The sequence below is a fragment of the Aegilops tauschii genome, chromosome 4 (assembly GCF_002575655.3).
Source record: "Aegilops tauschii subsp. strangulata cultivar AL8/78 chromosome 4, Aet v6.0, whole genome shotgun sequence".
Lineage (NCBI taxonomy): Eukaryota > Viridiplantae > Streptophyta > Magnoliopsida > Poales > Poaceae > Aegilops > Aegilops tauschii.
This window is the reverse complement of record NC_053038.3, coordinates 496,057,561-496,063,874: the sequence shown is the minus strand read 5'-3', so window position 1 is coordinate 496,063,874 and position 6,314 is coordinate 496,057,561.

Genomic DNA, 6,314 nt, shown 5'->3' with positions numbered 1-6,314 from the left:
AAACGTCAACTTTCAATGATTCTAAAATGTACCACGATTCTGGAATGATTCCTGGAGATTTCTGGCGCAGATACGAGTTCTTTTGCGGTTTTGATTCCCTAGACCGTGGTTTACTAGAATTGCGTCAGAAGAAGTCGCCCCTAGTATCTTGACTTGGCGAGCGACGGTCCAAATTTGGGTATTCTTCTCATCGGCTAGCTCCGATCATGATATACAGGTGGAGTCACGAGTCGCCAATGAACTCTGCAGCTATTCTCTTGGTGCTGATCTCCAAGTGCTTCTAGCACATGCTCAGATGCATGTTTGGCCACACACAGACGCACGCTTGCTGATTTCCTCCCATCGCATGTCAATCAATATCATGTCATTGTCGAGCGACAAGGTATACCATATTGTCAATTAAGTAATTTACCATCGCATACGATGCATAGCTTGCACTTTTCATCCTTTGCTTTAATTCTATGGGCATGGGTGGTTGCCTCGTTTTTTTGGCATCTATTAATTTTTTCGTTGGCGTCTTCCTCATCCCAACCGGTTGGCCATCGACCATCCACCACCGACGAAAATGTCTTCCGCCGCCACCCGCGATATATGACGTGCAGGCGTGCGACCTTGCTCGACCTTCACCGCCCTGGCCATCATTCTTGAGGCACATTTTTTGGACTGGCGCCTCCCTGCACCCACCAACTCTTCAACTCCCTACCACCAGTGACGTTGTGGCTACACCTAGGTACCACGGTCGACTGCATTGTTCCGTCTCCCGCCCTCCTTATTCTCCAGTAAAATTGACTGGCGTTGTTGCCATTTTCAGGCAACTAATGTTTAGCAAACACACACTATTATTGTTATGATGTTTATGTTAAGGGACCCCGAGTTTGATTTCTGCCCCAGACCACCGAAATCTCAGGGCCTACCTTGACATCAACTGACCCTCTGCGTTTCTACCCGAAAACTTAACACACACGAACATATCTAGCCAACAAGCCAACTCCTAAAGCATAGACGAACAGATCTAGCCACTTGTACCCAAAAACATAAACAAAAATAGAGATTTAAATCTCTCATACTAAATTGGGGAACAACCCATCGAAATCACCCCTAAGACACTAACTACACATAGAAACAGTAAATCCAAACCAGTAAAAATTTGTAATAAAAAACATAGAGTAGTCAAATCAAACCTCGATGCCTCCGTGCGTAAGCCTTCACGCCGTCGACAACAAGCGGGAGAATACCAATAAATGAACCCTAAATTCTCCACCGTTGAATCGCCTCGACGAGCTTGGCGGCGGGTACCTCTCCCTCCCCACTCTCTCTCTCTCTCTCTCTCTCTCTCTCTCTCTCTCTCACACACACACACACACACACACACACACACACACACACACTCTTGATCTGGATCAGGGTGAGCGGGCGGAAATTAAAATGAGAAAATAATTAGAAAAACATAGGTGGGACCTCACACTAGTAGAAAAAGGGCCATTTGTCCCGGTTTGTAAGGCCCATTTGTCCCGGTTGGGGAACCGGGACTAAAGGGTCGGTACTAAAGCCCTATACCTTTAGTCCCGGTTCTTACACCAACCGGGACAGATGGGCCTCCACGTGGCCGCTGCGGCGAGCCCAGGCAAGAGGGCCTTTGGTCCCGGTTGGTAGCACCAACCGGGACCAAAAGGCATCCACGCGTCAGCAGCTGGCAGGAGCTGATGTTTTTGTTTTTCTTAAAGGGTGGTTTAGGGGGTTTTGGTGGGTTAATTTAGGGTGTTAGCTAGCTAATAGAGAGAAGTGTCCTCTCTTATCTCCGTGCTTGGTCGACGCTACGTACTATACGTATAGAGAGGCCCTCGACACGCTAGCTAGTAAGCAAATGAAGGAAACCATTAAGTACAGAAGTTCGTCATGAACATATGCATACCGAGAGAAGTGATATCGATCTCTCCTTCTCCGAGAGATTGGGCGAACAACAAGTTGTATATCTATCTGACGCTACTGGCTACATATATACAATATTAAGATCTCTTACAATATAATCCCCTAATTGTATATGAACTCAGCTGCAACATGGTATTCTCCGTCTTTATTGATGACGTGGTCAAGAAAGAATCCCGCCAATTCCTCTTGAATTGTTTTGATGCGTTCTTGTGGTAGGAGTTCATTCCGCATCTGCCACATCTAATTTGAAGAAGGGGGTTGATACATGTATATGAATGAAACTCAACAGAAATGATGGTGTAATAAAATGAAATTGTGAATATTATTGCTTACGCAGCTCATATTGGCTTTTAGAGTAGCCTCGCTTATTTTTGCAAGTCGCGTTGTAGATGAACTCGCACCCGTAGTATCCACAGTAATCATTCCCTTCTTCCTGCCACAAGCACTTTACGAGAAATAGAGGTCAATCAAACTGATAATGAAAGCATTATAAATGGCATTGATGAAAGTAGCTAGAATCAACGGGAGATGCGCAGAACTAGCTAGCTAGTAGTACTTACTTCCGGGTATGTAAATCGCAGCTCCCTGGGCAGTCCTGGAGATTGTGCGGTGAATACTTTCCAAACCCTGCGAGACAAAGAAAATAATTACTTGATATCAGGAAATGAACAAAAAGTTGCCGATATGGTGCGATAATGATCGATTGAACTTACTTCTTGAGAATTTTAGTCATGTCCGCATAGGTCTCGGGATCTTTTCGTCTCGAGTCTAAGACAATTACTAGTCCCTGCTCAAGCTTAATCTCTAGGAGAATATAGTGGTACCTGCGCATGCATGCATAACTCATCAATTACATTACTATAACCTCGAGTAATAAGGGAAAGCGAATATGCACAAGACAGTAACACTCACTTGCATTCGTAAGGAAAGAGTATTTGATCTTTGTTTTGATTTTTTACCAACGATTTGAGCAAGTTGGCCTTGGTTTCATTGGCTTTAAATTTAACCGTAAATTCATCTATGAGATTTATGTTAATGAACCCAGTATCATACATTTCTGCTTTTCTGCATTCGACGATCTTCAATCTGCATAATATAGCGAGGATAATTATAAATACATGCAATGAAAGAGCTGAGCTATATACAGAGACTTAATGACAGAAGTAGTACTTACAGACAGTAGCAAGTGACCGTTAATTTATCGAGGGCCTTTTGATTGAAAAAGGCGAAAAACTCTTCAAATGGAACAGACAACATATCAATTCCAACGAGGTCGTGCTCCTCTTTAACTCTCAGCGTCAAAGTATTCGTCCCCCCAGACTCTCTGCAGGTTTCCATGTACCAATCATGGAATCTTCGCATCATCGTTGTTAGAGATCTTTCATCTTTGACGAGAGGCTTCCCGTAATGGTATTTGTGTTCGTCCACCTCCAAGTAATCATAATGTACATTGTTGGGCAGGTAATCTCCAAGATTGGTATTGGGCAAAATCTCCGGATGATTAGCGACAATATCGCTAGACACCTTGAGCGGGGGGCACGATTGGTTCGCTTGTTCGCCGAGCTGGGCAATTTTTTTCCTAGCTCGTCGTTCTGCTAACCTTCGATCACTGATAGTACTTCCCGACCGCTCCGCTTCCTTATATACCTTTTCAGTAATGCGCTCATAGTTGTTTTTCGGCGGAGACGGTGGTGGTTTCTTCAGGGCATCGATAGTGTGCTTTAATTTCACCGGATCGATCTTCTCCTTCGGAGGTGGATGTTTCTTTGCTTTCACCGCTTCAAAGAAGTCCCTCACTTCGGCTTGCACGATCTCTGTGTTTTCCTGTTCGGTCATCTCGTATGGTAACTTTTTAGAGGCTTGAGAGATGGACCGAATTTGTATTGCCTTCCGCCTCTGGCTGTACTGCTAGACGCCGGAGCAGACGGAGCGGCTGCGGCTGTCTTCTTTCCTTGCTTACGAGGCGGAGGAGAAGGACTATGACGCGTCGGAGCAGCCGGAGCGGCGGCGGGTCTCTTCCGCCCTTGCTGACGAGGCGAAGGAGGAGGAGGCTGGCTGCTCGGGCGCACCGGCGCAGGTGGAGAAGGAGGCGGAGTGCCGCCACGCGCCAGAGAAGGAGGCTGAGTGCCCTGATCACTCGCCGGAGGAGGAGGCGGAGGAGGAGGCGGAGTGCCCTGACTCGCCGGAAGAGGAGGAGGCGGAGGCGTCCAGTTCGGAAGGTTGATGAGCTCCTTCTGCCATAGGCATGGAGTCTTCAGAGCAGAACCCAGCCGAGTCTCCCCTTCACCGGTAGGGTGGTCAAGCTCGAGATCCTCAAATCCATCCGTTATTTCGTCCACCGTCACCCTAGCATATCCTTCTGGAATTGGACGGCAGTGAAAAGTTGCGTCGGGTTCAGGAGGTCGAACAGAGCCGACAGCCGCCTTGACTTTGAAGTTCTGCCATTGCGTCATAAGGTGGCAATGTTGAGACTCCGTGATAGCATCCACGGGGTAGCTAGTAGGAGCCGTGAAGACAGGCTCCAGCTGAAGCAGCTCGGTGGAAGCCACGCTGCTTCTCCGCTGAGATGGCGGGGTAGCTTCGGGGGTTGCTTCGGCAGGTCGCTTGCTGCGAACTACTTCTCGTTCCTCTAGCCCTTGTACCCTTGCGTGCAGCGCCTGGAGTTGGGTCCGCTCCACTTTCTTCCTCCTCTACTGGCATTTGTAACCGCCTGCATCCGGAAACCCAGCCTTCCACGAAACGGAGCCTGGCGTGCCTCGGGTCCGTCCAGGGTGCTCAGGATTCCCGAGGGCCAGTGTGAGCTCGTCGTTCTCTCTGTCTGGAATGAACGTCCCTTGTTGTGCTGCATCGACATACTGTTGAAGCTTCTTGACGGGTATGTCAAGTTGGTCGTTCGTCCAAACGCACTTCCCTAATACAGGGTCCAAGGTTCCGCCAGCCCCGAAGAACCAAGTCCGGCAACGGTCTGGCCAGTTCAATGTCTCTGGTTTGACCCCTTTATCAAGCAGGTCATTCTCAGCCTTGGCCCACAACGGCCGGGCTTTGAGGTAGTCACCTGACCCCGTGCGATGGTGAAGCTTCTTCTTTGCAGCATTTTTTTGTTTGTCGCCGACATCTTCTTACTCTTCTCCGATGTCTTGTAGGCCACAAATGCGGGACAGTGATCTCTGATCTTCTCATACCGGCCGGTGAATTCTGGTGTCTTTTCTTTGTCGACAAACTCTGTTTTCAGCTCATTCTTCCACCTCCTGAATAGATCTGCCATCTTCTTAAGAGCATGAGACTTGATCAATTGCTCTTTAACTGGCTTCTTTGGATCCTCCTCTGGCGGTAGGGTGAAATTTGCCTTCAGCGCGGTCCAAACATCATCTTTCTGCATATCGTTGACATAAGACACCTCAGGGTGTTCCTTCTTAGGCTTAAACCATTGGTGGATGCTGATCGGGATCTTGTCCCTAACAAGAACCCCGCAGTGAGCAGAAAATGCTTCCTTGGTTCGGATGGGTTCAATCGGTTGGCCATCGCGCGCGATTGCTGTGATCGTGAACCTTTCATCTGAGCCCAACTTTTTCTTCGGGCCTCGTTTCTTTACCGAAGTTGTGCTCGATCCGGAGGGCTAGAAAAAAAAAGAAAGACGAGAGTTAATATGTGTACATACCAAAACAATGAATGCATCAATTAGCTAGTCAGCACAGGCTTAATTAATATATACCTGGCCGGACTCTGTTCGGTCACCGGAGCCGTCATCACGGTCTCCTTCTTGCACCGGCATTCGGTCACCGGAGCCATCATAATCATGTCCTTCCTCCTCCATTGTTCGATCACCGTAGCCTGCTTCACCCTCTCCTTCCAGACCATCGGTTTCGTTGAGATACGACATGACACCACCTCCGGCTGCGATTATGTCCCTCAACACCTCTTCTGCTGCCTCGTCTCGTCCGTGCTCCATTGTTTATGCAAATATTACAACATGGCAATTATTATACAAACATGACAGCAGGTGGATATATTAGTGGCAAACGTAGACCTAGCTACCTAATCACAACAAGGAATCATATTAGTGGCCTCGACGGTTCTCTAGGGTTTGGGGTGGCCTCGACAACGCTTCAAGGGTTCGGGGTGGCCTCGGTGACAACGCTCGGCGATCCTCGACCCTCGACCCCCCGACGACCCTCGAACCCTCGACGACCCTCGACCCTTCGTGACCTCTACCCTAGTTCCTGACCCTAGCCCCTCGAACCCTCGGTGACCCTCGACCCCCCCTCATGTCGAAGTTATCGTGGAGGGGGTATATCGACTCCCCCCCTCATGTCGAAGTTATCGGGAGGGGGTATATCGACAACGACATACCCGATAAAAAATAAGAAGAGGAAGAAGAAGAAAAA